Source organism: Podarcis pityusensis, assembly GCF_964106645.2.
Source record: "Podarcis pityusensis genome assembly, chromosome: 8".
In the NCBI taxonomy this organism is placed as follows: domain Eukaryota; kingdom Metazoa; phylum Chordata; class Lepidosauria; order Squamata; family Lacertidae; genus Podarcis; species Podarcis pityusensis.
Window position 1 is genome coordinate 50827023 of NC_138033.1, and position 17721 is coordinate 50844743.

At 45.7% G+C, this 17721-nt stretch overlaps 1 protein-coding gene across 4 annotated transcripts in view; it reads left to right on the forward strand.

Moving 5' to 3' along the window:
• Window positions 1-3424: 3424 nt before the first annotated feature.
• Window positions 3425-17721, forward strand: part of KIAA0513 — a 54246-nt gene continuing 39949 nt past the window's right edge. For 2 of the 4 annotated variants that reach the window (XM_081017842.1, XM_081017846.1), the window contains exon 1: window positions 3425-3551. The gene's annotated coding sequence lies outside the window, so the exon portion shown is untranslated. Of the gene's footprint in view, window positions 3563-4439; window positions 4463-17721 lie in introns of those variants that run through there. The other 2 variants (XM_081017843.1, XM_081017845.1) reach the window with 2 other exon arrangements.

The following is a 17721-nucleotide window of genomic DNA, read 5'->3' on the forward strand; positions in this document are numbered from 1 at the left end:
ATAATATCATTGGCAGGTATTGCAAGTAAATGTTTGTGTATTTCAGACAAATGTCCCAGTTATATTTAATTTGTTTATTGCTATCCATTTCAAGAGGAAGGCTAAATTATTTTTTTTAAAAGAGAGCTCATTACCTTCAGGTTTACAGTCTAAGAAGGCATGACACAAAGGTGGAAAGGTGCATTTAGGTAACCCACCCCAAACAGTTTAGGGACCCGAAGATTAAAACCAGCATTTTGAACTGGACCTAGAAACACACTGGTAGCCAGAGCAATTGGTGCAGAAGTGTTGCATGATCAGACCATGTCTGGGTAACAGTCACATCTAGGGAATAAAAAACAGATCCTGGTAACTTAGCATGATTGTTCCATGGGATACACCCCAAACTGCTATCAAATCGCAGATTACATTTATCACACAGACTAAGCTGTAAAAATCAGGCATAGAGCCAAAGTGGGGATCCTCATGATTTCTACATTAAATCTTCCTAGTCACTATAAAAATGCACATAACATTGGTAGCCCATGAACTGAACCACAAATGTTACAAATCCCATACTTCATGATGCCACTATGGCATGAAAACATGGAGCAGGCCCCTGCAAGGAGGGACATTTGGAGTACTGGATGGTGTATAGACACCAGAGCTTTTCAACCTTTTGGGTCCACTGCTCCCTTGACCAACTTGACACATTCTTTCTGTGGCACCCCTGTGGGGCTCAGGAGACCAGTTATGTCACCCCTTGCCTGCAGAGCTGGTACCCCCCACCCCTCCCTTGTGGAGGGTTCCCTCAGCCTCCTCTCTTCTCCCCTGTTCTTGGGAGTCCTTTGCACAGCTGCAGCTGCCACCCCGGTCTCTGAGCTGCCCTCCCCCCACCCCAAAGAGAGGTGCCTCCTCACAATGCCCCACAGGGGCCTGGGAAGCATCCCCTGGCCAGCCCCAGAGGCACCATTCACCTGGGGAGCTTGCAGCCAGAGCTCCTGCAACAAACAGTTGTGCAAGCATTTGGGAGGCAGAGACGTGAGAGGGCATCAGAGGAAAGGGCCAGTGTTGCCCATGGCACCCCTGACTATCATTCAAGGCATCCCAGGAGAGCCAGTGTGGTGTAGTGGTTAAGAGTGGTAGACTCGTAATCTGGTCAACCGGGTTCGTGTCTCTGCTCCTCCATATGCAGCTGCTGGGTGACCTTGGGCTAGTCACACTTCTTTGAAGTCTCTCAGCCCCACTCACCTCACAGAGTGTTTGTTGTGGGGGAGGAAGGGAAAGGAGAATGTTAGCCGTTTTGAGACTCCTTCAGGTAGTGATAAAGTGGGATATCAAATCCAAACTCTTCTTCTTCAGGGTGCCACGGCACACTGGTTGAAAACCACTGATAGAGGCCAATGCATGCCCCAAGGCTTCTTCAGTCTTGAAGAATATCAAAGCTAACATCATAACAAAACATAGTGGCTGGCATGGTGCAGCCTGATCCTATGCACACTTACTTGGAAGAAAAGCCTGCTGTGTTCGGTTAGGCAGGGTAGTTCCCTAAAAAGTGTGCATTTAAACCCATCCAGTACTAGAAATCCAGCAGCAGCTTCCAATAAAACCTCAACCCCTTGGTAGAACATCTGCCTTGCATGCCAAAGGTCCCAAGTTCCATCCCCAGCATATCCAGGTAGGGCAGGGAAAGGTCCCCCAGTCTGGAATCCTGGGGAGTTGCTGCCAGTCAGTGTAGGCAATACTGAGCTAGATGGCCCAATGGGTCTGGACTCTGTATAAAGCTTCATATGTTCCTACCTGCCTTTCCATCACTGGCTTCTAGCAAGACAGCTTTTGTTTGTAAATCAAAAGACCTGCAGCAGAGGGCGCATTTGCATTGAGAAATAAGCTCTTTTTCCTGATGCAACTGGAAACCTCCAAGCTGTGAAAGGGGCGAGGGGCACAACGCTGAGGAACAGGACAGTTCTTCTGTCTTTCCTTACAGGGTTCTGCTAGAAATCCTGCCTTTATTACCTTTACGGTACTTTTTATTACTATTATTTATTTCCTAGGTAAATGGATTTTAGAATTGCTAAGCCTGATTTGTATTCAATTGCTATGATTTTATTGTACAGTGCTTAAAACAAAAATTGTCATGAGCTGTCTTGCAGGCCTTGTTGTGAGAGCTAGTGTGGTATAATGGTTCAAGTGTAGGACTAGGACTTGGGATGCCAGGATTCAAATTCCTGCTCAGCCATTAAAGTCACTGGGTCACCCTGGGCCAGTCACGGTCTCTCAGCCTAAACATACCTCACAGGGTTGTTGTGAAAATAAAACAGGGAGAAAGTGGAGTGTGTGTGTGTGTAAGTAAGGCAGGATAAACAAAAATTGAATGGATAAATCTGGTGCATGTTTTCTTATAAGTACAGAGTTCAATGGTGCTTACTCCTAAGTAGGCGTGTGTACAGGGCTGCAGCCAGTGTGGAGCAAGTGTATGCAGGTGTCTCCAAAAGTAAATCCCTGTTGGAGAGTGTCCATGGTGGCTCATTGGAACTGGTAGGGTGGAAGACAGGGAGGAGGCAACATGAGGAGGAGGAGGAAGCTGCCAGACTGGGCTACCCTCAGGATGTTGTAAGAAAGAAGACAGGCAGGTTTATGCAACTATGCATGGCATGGAGAAAGCAGATAGAGGAAAGTTTTATTCCTACTCGCACAACACTAGAACCCGTGGACATCCATTGAAGCTGAGTGTTGGCAGATTCAGGATTGATAAAAGACTTCTTCATGCAGCTAAGCTATGGAACTCGCTGCCACAAGAGGCAGTGACAGCCACCGACTTTGATGGCTTTAAAAGAGGATTGGACAATTATATGGACAAGGCTATCAATGGCTACTAGCCATAATGGGTATGTTCCACCTCCAATGTCAGGGGCAGTAATGCTTCTGAATATCAGTTGTTGGGGTTCTGCTAAAGGTTTCCCACAGGCATCTGGTCGGCCACTGCCAGAATGAGATGCTGGGCTAGATGGCCTGGACCAGCAGACCCGTTTTATATTCAGGTGGGGACAACTGGACTCAAGGATGTGTGCTTGTGAGTCGCAGCTCAGTCCACTGCAGAATGACCCTACAACAAGCCTCTCTGACCTCCAGAGGCCTAAGGCTACACCCACGCCATTGAAAGCACGTTGTTCCCCCCCTCAAAGAATCCTGGGAAGTATAGTTTGTTAAGAGTGCTGCGAACTGTAGCGCAGCGAGGGGCAAACTACAGTTCCCAGGGTTCTTTTTTCCGGGGGACCATGTGCTTTGAAAGTGTTCTACCTGAATGGTTGCGGCTAAGACCTTATTAACGCGGGAGGGACTGCAGCAGTCCGCTCACCTCCCCCGGCGGCGCGGCTGCAACCTTTGCCGAGCTGCCCGCCCGCCTCCCGCTCAGGCTTCCCCGGCCCCTCCTCTGAACCTTCTCACGTGGCAGCCACTGTGCCGCCTCCTTCCCCGGCCGCGGCTCCGAGTCTGCGCCCTTCCGCTCGCTCAGTTCGCAAGAGGAGGGAGAAGACGCGCAGCCGGACGCACGGAGGGCGCTGTAGCAGGAGGTAAGGCGCAAGTGGGCGCAACCGACTTTCTGGGGGGTGGGGCGCAAGCTGATACAGGGATTCGCGCTGGGAGAACTCCCTTTGCAAATCGGGCGCTGCAGCGTACAGACCACTACGGGGTATATGCAGAGTGCCTTTGCTTGCATTCCGTGGAGTAGAGAGGTGAGAGGCGTCGTGGTTCCCTCTGCGATTTAAACAGGGGAGCGGGTAAAGCTGAAGGGCCTGGGGGCTCCACAGAGAGGAGGGGCGCGCTTCTGGAAAAGCCTAGCCCCCCTGCCTACCGTTCGAGATCCATTATTGGTGACGCGTTGCATGGATTCCCTTCTGCTTAGTTTCTGGAGATGGCTGTCAGCCCTCTGGTGTATGTTTGTCTTTCTCCAGTGTTGGGCTTCCCAGATACATCCTGGGAGAAGAGGATGCTGGGCTGGATTTGCCTTTGGCCTGACCCAGCAGCCTCTTCTTAGGCTCTTGTGTGAAATTCTGTAGAGCGCCTGCCACTCAGCTGTGTAGCCAGTACAGAGCTAGCTGGACCAGTGGTCTGAGGCATCTTATTCCATCGCAGTGTTTTTTACAGTGGTACCTCAGGTTAAGTACTTAATTCGTTCCAGGGGTCCGTACTTAACCTGAAACTGTTCTTAACCTGGAGCACCACTTTAGCTAATGGGCCTCCCGCTGCTGCCGTACTGCCGGAGCACAATTTCTGTTCTCATCCTGAAGCAAAGTTCTTAACCTGAAGCACTTTTTCTGGGTTAGCAGAGTCTGTAACCTGAAGCATATGTAACCTGAAGCATATGTAACCCGAGGTACCACTGTATTTGTTTGATCCATTGAGCCAGCCCTTCAAATTGCATTGGCTAGCTGGCTGGGCAAGAGAGCGCTTTTAAGCATGTAAAGAGTGCCTCAGATTCCCTGTAAGTGCAGTTTATTTATTTTTACTATTTTTTAATAGCAGGGAATAAATGGCGCTGCCCAAGAGTTTTTAGAACCCGAAAAATATTGTGTGTGTGTGTTTTGTTTTGTTTTTTGGAATGGGTAGTGTCATTTGTGAATTTGGAGCCATCACACCAAAAATGGGGTGAAGTCTTGATTCAAAATGGCACCTGGCTTCCAAATGTCAACAAAGACCCCTCCCCCACCTTGGGAACCCTTGCGACCAAGTTTAGCGGTGATATCTCCAGAGGCATCCAAACCTATAGAGACCAAAGGGACAGACAAACCACTTTCCAAATTATATAGTGGATTGTGTTTATATTTCACCTTTCCTCCAGCGAGCTGAAGGCAGCCCTGTTCAGGGAAGTTTTTAATGTGTGACATTTTAGTGTATTTTGGTCTCTGTGGAAGCTGCCCAAAGTGGCTGGGGAAACCCAGCCAGATGGGCGGGGTACAAATAATAAATTATTATTATTATTATTATTACTATTATTATTATTATTGTAGATGGCTTCCCCACTCCCTCCATATCATTGCAGCCCCGTGAGGTAGGTTAGGCCGAGAGTTGGTGACTGACCCAAGATCCCCCAATAAGCTTCACAGCCGAGTGGAGATTTGACACACCACATTGGCTTTCGTGGGATATGGTGCTTCCTGGCAGCACAGATGTGTAAAATCCACTGACAGCTATTAAAATGCTGTTTTCCTCTCCACTTGGTATAATTTTCAAGATAGCAGCTGACAAGCCAGGTATCCTATCCACCTGCTGACAGGCTTAGTGTGGCCAGTAGGACAGGCATCATAACATGACTGCAGCTTCTCACTAGCCAGCTGTGTGCACACTATACATGCATAGCATGTCTCTACCCACTCAAAGAATTGTAGGCACTGTAGTTTAAGGGTGCTGGGAGGGGTAAACTACAGTTCCCAGGATTCTTGGGGGAAGCAGTGTATGGTGTGTAGATAGCCTGTGCCTTCGTCCCTGCTAAGGAAGGGTCTGCTGGCATGGGTTGATTGGTGGGGATGGGGGACGTTGAATTGGAGGCACGTGACATTAGACAACCTCTGCCATCAGGTTTTCTGCACACTAGCTCCTGAACAGGAGCAGTCTTATCTGAGCTGTGAGAACTTTGAATTGCAGTAGCTACCATCCTAGACAGTCCAGTTATTCCAAAGCCTCCCTAAGTGCTTATTCCCTCTGTCTGTATAATTGTGAGTCTTCTCCGGGCATAGATATAGTCTGCGGGGGCTGGTTAAACCGTTGGCTTCAGCTGTTGAATTCTTGCTGTTCTTGCTTGTGGGCCTCCTTAGGCATCTGACCGGCCACTGAGATAACAGGATGTGGACTAGATGGGCCAGGGGCCTGATCCAACTGCAGAGCTCTTATTATGTTAAGCCTGTCAGGCCTCTGGAGAGCTCATTAGGGGAGCATTAAGGTACCTTCCGGAGGCAGTGGAAGACAGGAGTGTCTGGCGTGCTCTGGTCCATGGGGTCATGAAGAGTCGGACACGCCTAAACGACTAAACAACAACAAGGTACCTTATTTCCCTGGATTCAGCATTCAGTACTTTTGAGATAGGCTGCCTCTGAACATGAAGGCTTTGTTTATTGTGGCACTGTAGGTTAAACCACAGATCCTAGGGCTTGCCGATCGGAAGGTCGGCGATTCGAATACCCGCGACGGGGTGAGCTCCTGTTGCTTGGTCCCTGCTCCTGCCAACCTAGCAGTTCGAAAGCACGCAGTGCAAGTAGATAAATAGGTACTGCTCCGGCAGGAAGGTAAACAGTGTTTCCATGCGCTGCTCTGGTTCGCCAGAAGCGGCTTAGTCATGACCTGGAAGCTGTACGCCGGCTCCCTTGGCCAGTAAAGCGAGATGAGCTCCACAACCCCAGAGTCATCTGCGACTGGACCTAACGGTCAGGGGTCCCTTTACCTTTACCTTACTTTTGAGATAGGCTGCCTCTGAACATGGAGGCTTTGTTTATTGTGATTGGCCTGTATCCTCAGCGTTGATTCAGTAGAATTTCAGGTTCAACCGATTCTGGAATAAATGTCTCCTTTCTGTGAAGTCTCTCTTGGATTAAAATGGTTTCCACTGGCTGACGGTGGCTTTGTTCTCTTCTTCACCTTTCACTCTTGATTACTCTTAATAGGTGCAAATTGCCTTTGATCCTTGCAAGATCTTTTATCTGCTAGGGCTGGTGTTTGCCTTGGCTAGGCAGTAGGGTTTTTGGAAAAGGAGTGTGGGGAGGGATCCCAGTTGTGACAGCTGGTACGTAGAAAGATCCTAGGAGAAGCTGTTCTAAAAACAACAGGGCAAGAAGAAACTTTCTTTGAATTTTGGCAAAGCTTTGGCAAGCAAGGTGCTGTTTCTATACAATAGTTAATTAAAAGCTTTGGGATGGTTCTGAGGCTAAGGTATTCCTGCAAAGGGAAGAGAAAAGTTGTTTGCAATATATTTCCTGGTGGAGAGAGAAAGCCAGGCAGAAGTCCTTTTGCAGTAGGCTATGGTCTCATGGAGCAGAGGATTCTTTGCTGCACAGTGCTGAGGTGAGCTGGGATGAGTGAAAATGGACAGAGACAAGTCCCCCCCCCCCTCGCTTAATGCAAGAACCTGTGGCCATCTGATCAAGTTGAATGTTGGAAGATTCAGGATAGACAAAAAGTACTTCGTCATGCAGCACATAATTAAACTGTGGAATTTGCTCCCAGAAGAGGCAGTGATGGCTGCCAACTTGGATGGCTTTAAAAGAGATTACACAGATTTCTGGAGGATAAGGCTATCAGTGGCTGCTAGTCACGATGGATATGTATTCCTTGCACTCTCAGAAGCAGCCTGCTTTTGAATGCCAGTTGCTGGGAATTCCAAGTGGGGAAACTTGCTGTTGCACTCAGGTCCTGGGGGGGGGGTCCATTGGGGAACCTGGTTGGCCACTGTGAGAACAGGATGATGGTCCTTTAGCCTGATCCAGAAGGACTCTTCTTGTATTCTTAAATGAAACAGTATGAAGTTATAGATTTCTGGGAAATGGGGGCTCTTTTGCCAAGGTGTAAAAAGCCGGAGGGGGTGGGATGGTACCTGCATCGAGACAATAGATTTTAAAACATATATAAGTTTTTACAGTAGGACATAGGGGTATAAGAAGTTCTTTGCTGGATCTGACCAAAGTCCTGTTTAGTCCGGCATCTTGTTCTCTACAGTGGCCAGTCAGGTGCTTCTGGAAAACTCAGAAACAAGAACATGAACTTCCAAGGAAAAGCCTGCTCTGAGGTCCACACCTGTCCACTTTATACAACATCACAGCATCAGGCCCTTTCTTTCAAACTGTTCACTGGGTCTGTCTAGATGCAGCATGATCTGTGTACATAGGCAGGATCGTCTCACACTGCATGAATAGGGGCAACTATGTACAATTGTATTTGCTCACATGGATGCAGTCTATCAGCACAAACATTAATCTACTCCTCTGGGTTCTGTTAATGATCTCTTGCTTCCAATGCCCATTGATGCTTGAGGCAAAGCACAGAACACCCCCACTACAGTAGCTATATCTAGTTCCTTCATATGCGTCCTGCATGAGTCTTCCTTCTCCTCCCTTTTAAAAATTGAAATTTTTTATAAGTTTATAATCTTCAGGCCACCGGAGGCAAACCTTCAAAATAGGATGAGCGGAGGAAGGGGGGTGCGGTTGGTGCTGGCCGGCCTGGGTGTCACCACTGAGGGGAGGTGACAAAATGCCGGGTGGCACTCACCATGGGGCCTACAGCGCGCAGGCTCAGCGCTGCCCCAAACGGACTACCCGCTGCCTCCCCCCCAGCTGTAGGGCGGCTGAGTGGGAGGAGGCAGGCAGACTCTGGAGGTCCCGCAGTGCGTCCCGCCCCTGGACATGCCGCCCCAGGCGCCCAAGCAGCTTCCTATGCCACTGGATGAGCAGGTGCATATTAAAAATTTATAAACTGGACCTTCATCCAAAAATGGATTTTAGGGCAATATACATAAGAATCTGAAGCCACAGAATTATAGAGTTGGATGGGACCCCGAGGATCATCAACCTCCCTCAATGCAGGAATATGCAGCTGTCCCTTATGGGGATCGAACCTGCAACCTTGGTGTTATCAGCACCCCACTTTAACCAACTGAGCCATCTCCAGTGCAAAATTAAAACAACAGAAAGTGTTAAACAGCAGTATGATAAATCTGAGAGGAATGAAAATACCTTACCAGCTGAAAATACAATAACTTAAGATGCCTGGGCAAATGAAAGGTTTTAAGCTGGTGCCAAAGGGAATTCATCATTTGCTATGGAGTGGGATGAGCAGGTGCTCACTGTAGAGAATAGCTAAGGGTCCAACTTCACCTGTGTGTTAAAATGGATCCATTAGATTGGGGTTAGGTTGGACTAGGGGTCGGGGAACCTGTGGCCCTTCAGATCAGCCCCTGCCAGCATGTCAGGAATGATGGGAGTCCCAGTCCAGTGATACCTGGAGGACCACAGGTTCGCTATCCTGGCATTAAATTAAAGCTAGGAATATGAATACTTGTCAAATGGGACTTGTGCCAGTACTCCTACTGTGCCTGTGGTCCTGAGTGTTCCCTTTGCTTTTTCTTCCTTTTTTTTTTTCAAGCAAGCCTTGGCCAGTATCCTCCTGGCCACGTCTGGGACAATCGGCTTCATTTTTTAAGGTGGCATTTTTCAAGAGACAGCGTGTTCTGAGGTTCCTCTCTGATCACAAAACAGCTGGCACTCTCCGCACAAATTTAGCAAAAAGCCCAGGTTAGATCAAAACGATAACGCAGTTCACCCTGTCAAGTCCTGGTTATAAATCTGGAAGGACGTGTACTTTGGAGAAAGGCCTGGAGGAGCCTCCTACCACCACTGCTTTTTTGTTCTTGAGCCAAATCATTTACAAGTGCGAAACCCAAGGGATTGCAGTAGCCTGGGACCTGATAGGATAGGAAGAAGCACTTTTAACTGTTGGAAGGCTGTGGGGACCTTTGAGAGGCCTCCTACCTGAAGCTGAATAATCTCCTTCCATGTCCAGGAAAAATATTTCCAATATTTAAAGTGCCAGGTGATTCTTTCTTCCATTTATTTCAGGAGCAAGTGTCAGATTTGGTTTGGGGTGCTATGTTGATGTTCAGGACAGACAAAACTGTAGGTGTCTTTATGCAATGCATAATGAATTTAGTTGCACATGACGTGCTGACAGTCCTAACGGTGTAAATGGATAAGACCACTGTTCTTCAGCTTGGGGGATTTGGCCTGATCCAAGGTGGCTCGCAGCAGGAGCACTACCACCATGCAAATATATGATAAAAGATTAAGAAATGGGTCTCCTAGGCATGTTTGGGTTAAAACTTAAAATTGTATCTTGGGTCTGAAAAGGTTGAAGCTAAATGGATTGGACATTTCATTTCATTTTCCTTTTAATTTGTATGCTGCCTTACTATATTACTATACACAAGGCCGTTTACAAGCTGAAGAAACAACAGTCCGATATAATACGTCAGGCAGGTATAGTATTAATTGTTCTTGCCAGCAGCTTTTAAACTGTGCAGCTAAAAGTGGGAGCTCTACAGTTCAGAGATCAGAGATGGCACACCTGTGCAGGCCAGGTGTTGGGAACAGATACAAAATGATCACGGGGGTAGAGCAGCTCCCCTGTGAAGAAAGATTACAACATTGGGGGCCCTTTAGTTCAGCCAAAAAAGTGACTAAGAGGAGATACAATAGAGGTGTATAAAAATGATGCATGGTGCTCAGAAAGTGGGTAAGTTTTTCTCTGTCCCTCATGATACTAGAACTCAGGGAAAACCAAGGAAGATTCAGGACAGACAAAAGCAGTTCCTCCTTCACACAGTGCATAGTTACAAACTATGGGATTCGTTCCTGCAAGAGGTAGCGAGTGCCACCAACACATATGGCTTTAAAAGAGGGTTATTTACGGTATTTTATTTCATAACATTTATATACTAATTGGTTGTAGAAGAAAAACCTCAAGAGCTGTTTACAAAAAGATAAAACAATAAAATTATCAAGAAAAAATTGCAAGAGCAGTTTAAAATGTACAAAAAGTTAAAATAGTAACAACAGGTATTTATTAGAGAAATTCATGGAGCGCAAGCCTATCAATGGCTTCTAGCCACAATGGCTATGTTCTCCCTTCCACTGTCAGAGGCAGTGTGCTGCTGGCTACCAGTTGCTGGGAATCACAGGTGGGGAAGAGTTCTGTTGCATTTGCATCATGCTTGCAGGTGCCCCATAGCCATCGTGTTGGCCCCTATGCTAAGAGAGTGTTGGATTTGACGGGCCTGATCTAGCAGGGCTCTCCTTATGTCCTTGTGTCCTGTTTTTCAACTCCCCAAGGGTATCTGTACTTTCCTATGGGTGACTCTGTCTTCTGTTGGAGGAATACAACCCAAAATTTCATAATCTTTCATCCATATACAAAAAGTGAATTATGGTTTAAGGAACATTATACAGATTTTGTGTGTGTGTCCTTGGTTACTGTGATATTTTAAGCAGAATGTCAAATTATACGAGAAGAGTGTCAAATTATACGAGTGAAAATAATGTAGGAGGTTGAACATTGAATTGGAATTTTATATTCCTCATAATTAACAAACTCCATTCTTCAATAAATTTGTTTGGTGCACATCTTTCAAGATCTCTTTTATAATGTATAAATGTTGCGACAATGCTATATCATATATCACATATTTTTTTTGTACCATTGCAAAATGTTAACCGGTTTATCTGATATCCAGATTCTTGCTGTGACTAGTCTGTCTGCAGTGATCTCAGTTGTTGCAGGTTCCAGATCTTTCTTGTTTACTGTGTGTTTCAGATATCCCAATAAAGCAGACAGTTTCTTAGGTGTTGGCATAAAAATATTTTTTTCCTTTGTTTTGCCGGTGTGATTTGCCTCCTGCCCAGTCCTTCTTAAGCATCTCTTGTGGGTTTATGTGATATTCTTGTGCTGCTTTTCCAACAGCAAATACTGAGCTCAAAGCAGCTGATAATACCATGAGCATGAAATTGATTGTAATAAAACCTCACAGCGGTTTACAAAAATAATAAAACGATAAAATTATTGGTAAGAAAAGAAACCTATTTAAAACATTCAGAAATAATTAAACAATAAGCTAAAAACCAGATTAAAACACGTCAACATTTTGTGTGTCTAGGTAAAGGTAAAGGGACCCCTGACCATTAGTTCCAGTCGTGACTGACTCTGGGGTTGCGGCGCTCATCTCGCTTTATTGGCCGAGGGAGCCGGCGTAGGCTTGCCTAAACAAAAATGTTTTTAGCAGAGGCCAAAAACAGTACTGTGTAGGGGCCTGCCTGATGTTTATAGTGCTGCCTCACTAAAATATCATTTTCTTACAAATGTACAATGAGTATAAACCTATAATGGTGCCAGTTCCACATCGGGCTGCTGATTTAATAGTATCAGCTGCTCTGAATCTGAGAGAGAATTTCAAGGGCTTCCATGCTTGCCCACCATGTGCATATAAACAAAGAGGTAGGTAACATCTTTAAAACAACCTTAATGTATTTGTAAAGCAATCAGGAAAGAAAGGGGGAAGTTGTAAAATACACAGTGCAGTATATCAGTGAGCAAACAAGGCCTTATTCTGCTTTTGTTACTCATGTTACTCAGTAGGAGGAGGAAGGGACGGAGCTTTTGAGATATTAAGGCAAGGGGACCACACTGAAGGAATGCTGTTTTGTCTCTCCTGTTCTCATAATGAATGGGTTTGATGTATCATTTACCAAAGGGCTGGGGAATTCTTTGGCCCTCCTGGGTTTCAATGAACCCCTGATGTAAGTTGAAATCCAGCAGCATTTGGAAGGCTATCAGCCATAAGTTTCCCGTCCCTAATTCTTGTATGCTATCTATGCTTTGTGGTTGCAAAGCAGAGCTGCTTTGCCGGAATGACATACAGTGCGTTGTTGAAGTATGTGAGTAAAGAGTTGAATAATAGACGTTTCCTAATAAAAATGTAGGTGCAGCCCTGCTAGATCAGGCCAAAGGCCCATCTAGTCCCAGCATCCTGTTCTTGCATTGGCCAACCAGATATCTATGGGAAGCCCATGCATTTAATGCATTTTAAGTATATCCTTTTTTACACATGGATATGGAGACAAAATTTGAAAGCATTTAAATGCGAGAGATACACACAATATCAATTCTGTATAAAGCTATAGATTCATTTTGTAGAGTTGTTGTTTTTTATATTAAAAAGTTAATGAATTTAAATGCATTACATCCTTTCCCCTTTGTTTTAAAATGCTTGTTATACCTGAATCATTGTGTAGGATGTAGCTGCAATATGACTTTGCTCTGAGCTGTATAAATCATCTCTTGGGGCCTGTGAGCAATGGAAGGACTTGCTTTGGAGTTCTTTGCTACTCGCAAGTATTCCATGCTGGTGGGCTTGGAACATAACCTAACAATTTAGGAAGAGTCCAGATGCATCAGGCCAAAAGCCCATTATAGAACAGTATTTGTCCAATCCTCTTTTACACCCATCTAAGTTGGTGACCATCACTACCTCCTGTAGAAGCACAATCCACATTTTAGCTGGGCACTGTTGTCTGTCCTGAATCTTGGAACATTCAGCTCCACTGTATGTCCTCAAGTTCTAGTATTATGAGAGAGGAAAAGAAACTTTCCTCTACAGTGGTACCTCGGGTTACAGACGCTTCAGGTTACAGATGCTTCAGGTTACAGACTCCGCTAACCCAGAAATAGTACCTCGGGTTAAGAACTTTGCTTCGGGATAAGAACAGAAATCGTGTGGCGGCAGTGGGAGGCCCCATTAGCTAAAGTGGTGCTTCAGGTTAAGAACAGTTTCAGGTTAAGAATGGACCTCCGGAACGAATTAAGTACGTAATCCGAGGTACCACTGTATTAACTTTCTCTGCACCATGCATCATTTTGTTCACGATTCTGTCATCTCCCCACCCTTACTTGCCATTTCTCTAAACTAAAAAGCTCCAAAAGTTATAACGAAAGTAAGGGTGGGGAGAGTAAGGGTGGGGAGAGATGACAGAGTTTCTCTGTTTCCCCCCTTGATCATTTTTGTTTCCCATTTCTGAACCTTTCCCCAGATCTACAATATCCCTTTTTGAGGTGAGGCAACCAGAGCTGAACACAGTATATTCTAAGTGCGGTCTGACCGTAGATTTGTATAATGGCATTATGATACTTAGAGCACTGGCTAAGCTTGTTAACACGGTCTGCAATTTGCAATGATGCTGCCAGGATTGTCTTTGCCGTCCTTCCAACTGTACTGCGCTGTGCCCTTTCCGCATGTGTTGTTTTCCTTCTCTGTCCTGTGACGGCGGCGCAGCTGACAAAAGCTTTTCCATCTGCTTAATTCTCTTTCACTGCAAGGAGAAGGGGTGGGGGACTATTTTGAAGAGCTCTTTATGCATCTTCCATCTAGCCAATTATTATATTAAACTCTAGGGCTGAGATGCATGAATTAATTAAATTTCCATCTTTGCTTTTTAAAGCGAGGGAGGTTGTTGGGATAGCATCACCCTTCTCTTAAAAAAAATTCCTTTGCTCTGTTGCCACTGGTTCAGATGCTAGCCTAGTAACTGAACTGTCCAATGGTTACAGAATGCGTTGCTGCAGCTTCTCATCGTTTAAGCTTGAGCTGAGCGTGTGTTGCAGGATTGGAGAAAACTGGGGCAGCACATGGGGCGCTGGAGGGCAGTGTTAACAGCCGGTGCACAGCGTGGACTTGATGCCAGCGGCTTTGGCGGTGTGCTCCAGGACTCGGATAGCTCACGCTAGATAACTGCATTGCTGTGGTTTGTGTTGCTTTTCTTTCCCTTTAGAAATACTGTTTAAATTGTGACACTGGCCCATGTTAGGACCATCTAACAAGCTTAGCACAGAAGCATACAGCCAAGAAAGTCATTAAGAGAAAGACAAAGCATCACTGCCACTAGAACTGCCCTCTCCTCCAGCACCTTTCACCCTTAGCATCAAAACCCAACACAAATTAGAAAGCTCTGCCCAAGTCTTAATTCTCCATTGCTATTGCTGTTAATGCTGTTTTGCTCATGGGTCATTGGTGGAGCATCTGCTCTGCACCTAAAAGGTCCCAGGGCCATTTCCTGGCTGCTTGGGCGGGGGGATCCCTTGGAGATCCACTGCCAGTCAGTATAGACTGCAGTGGTCAGCAAACTTTTTCAGCAGGGGGCTGGTCCACTGTCCTTTAGACCTTGTGGGGGGCTGGACTATATTTTGGGGGAAAATATGAACAAATTCCTGTGCCCCACAAATAACCCAGAGATGCATTTTACATAAAAGAACACATTCTACTCATGTAAAAACACGCTGATTCCCAGACCGTCAGCGGACAGGATTGAGAAGGCGATTGGGCTGCATCCGGCCCCCGGGCCTTCGTTTGCCTACCTATGGTAGACTGACAGTCTGACTTGGTACAAGGCAGCTTCCTGTGTTTCTGCTGGCAGTCTGGAATGCCAAGCTGCAGTTTGTTCACTAAGGACACTGAGAGTCAGGGGGAAGTAAAAGTCCCTGGCTGTTTCATTAGATAAGCTCTTTCAAAAGATCTTTGCATGGGATCCTGCCTGAGGCAGTAAGCAGATGATGAAATAAAACTTTCTTGCTAGCTTGCGGTTCTGTAAGTGATTTGAGTCTATCCTGTACGAGAAGCTGCTTGAATGTGGCAGTGGTGTACCATGCATGGAGCATGGACAGCTCTGGACATTTGCAAGTACATATCTTCTGCAATAGTGAGTTAGTGGTGGATTTATAGTGGACCATCCACACATACATCATTCAGCTTTATTAGTTACTCTGTAGTGCTTCCCCGATGTTAACACATCATTGCCCTGCGGAGGGGCACACTTGCGGTATAGAATAACTTGCGCTGTAGAAAAACAAAAGCGGGACAAAAAAACAAATGTGGAACATTTGTGGCATGGTTCCAGGATTTCAGCAGGAAGTTACGAGATATGTACTGATTGGAAACAAAGCAGTATGTCCTCACCAAAACCTTTGCAGGTGTAAATGAGGCTGAAAGTGGGATTGTGTATAACTGCCCCATTACCTTAATGAACACAAATTGTCATGAATGCACAATAAAAAGGCCATAATGTGCTGTGGTCTGCATTAACTCTGGACACAACTGATGTTTCTGGTTTTTAGAGATGCATTGCCATCTGTCTTTTGACGATAAGTTTGCAACTCATATTTTGATTGATTGCCCTCTTGTTCGGTACACTTGTGGGAGAGCTCAGAACCAGGATAGGCTAAAGAGGCAAAATACACAAGCTTTGGCCTCAGAAGTATGCTTACAGGATCAAGCATCCAGCTGCTTCGATGTGCCAGCATGGGAGAAGCAGTTGCAGGCCAGGCAGCTGACATAGCTGGTTCCTTATTGCTGATGTTGACATGAGTGTGCGGTTATTGCACAGGTGTAGGTTGTTTACACGATGAATGCGCTCTTATTCCTATAAATTGATTCACGTCCTTAAAAATAATGCCCCCCAAAAGCATATAGGTAGCTGATGGACTGTTTGGACTTGTCTTGTTTGATTAGGTGATCCCCAAAACTCCACATGCTTGCTTTTCATCACATGTACACAGGTGTTTTCCTTTGTTTGCTTCATGATGTTTGGACTGTTGGAGACTCTTCTGTTTATTTCACACCTTGCTAATCAGTTGAGTGCTATCCCAGCCTCTTTTGCTTATTGCTAATTGCAGCACCTGACCACGCTAAATAAAGATATTATACTGCTTGGCTTAAAATAAGCTATTGAAGGAGAGAGGAAGGATGAGAGGACAGAATGGTAGGATTTAACTTTGGTTTAAAGTAGGGATGGGGAACCTGTGGTCTTGCAGATGTTGCTGGACTACAACTCCCATCATCCCTAGCAATTGGCTATGCTCCCTGAGGCTGGTAGGTATTGGAGTCCAACAACAGCTGGAGGGCCACAGCTTCCCCATCTTGTATCAGTCAATGCAGAACTTAAATGTGTTTGCCCAGCTGGATTAAATTACTATCCCCTCTTCTTTTGCTCTTAAAAATCTCCTAACATGTAACCTGAGTAAGGAGTTGACTGCCAGGTGTGGGTCCTGATTTGGGAAGTGAACCAGCAAGGTGAATGGGAGGTGTGATGGAGAGAATGCCCCAGGTTCCCTCTGTTGGTCTGTCATTTTGACAGCTGTAGTCTTAATAATTCATGTCATTTCAAAGTACACGAGTAAATGTTGCAAAGCACTCTTAGGTAATACGGGACTTCCTATGCCGTCTCTTGGAACAGTAAGAGAGACAATGATAGATCCTTTTGTATTCTGGGTGAATTATTCACATAAAGACTTTTTTAATGGTTTTGAATTTTTGAAAAGGAAGAGCTTTGGCATGTAGCCTTCAATCTGCTTAATAGGTATTTTTTTAGATTATTGCCAGAGACCGGGGGGGGGGGGCAGCATTTTAAATTGCAACATATGCTCACTCCAACTTCAGTGTCTTGTGGTATCCTTTCCTATTTTCTCAATAAGCTTCTTTAACAAAAGATGAGCCCAGCAACTTGGGGTTCAGGGTAGCAGTACTCTGGTAGCACAAGTGAGCCTAATCACTCTGTGTTCTGGGTAACAGTGATGCTTCCTGGATCCTCCCTCTCAGCTGAATTCATCTAGAAACCTTAACGGCACTCTCACTCTGTCCTTTGCTTGGGATTATGAGGTTTTCCATGGGGTGGCAGCAGTGCCAGCCCTACCATTGGGCAGAGTGAGGTAAGCTAGTTTTCTCTGGCTTTCCTAGCTTAGCCTTGTGCCTTAGTACAATGGAGGAAGTTGTTGCATTACCAGTGAGATTCACCTGTCTCCATTCAGTCAAATTCTTTTGTATGTGAACTGGAGGGGGGGGGTTGACAGAGAGAAGGGGGACATCCAATGAAGCCAAGTCTTGGTAAATTCAGGACAAGCCAAAGAAAGTACTACTTCATACAGCACATTGAAATTCCTTCCTCCAAGGTCTAGTGATGGCCAGCAACTTGCACAACTTTAAAGGAGTAAAAAAAAAAATCATGGGGGAATAAGGCTATCAACGGCTGCTAACCCTTATGGATGTATTCTGCCTCCACTGTCAGGGGTGGTATGTGTTTGGAGTGTTAGCTGGTGAGATTCACAAATGCAGAGGGCTTCTCACAGGCTTCTGGTCGGGCACAGTGAGAACAGAATGCTGGA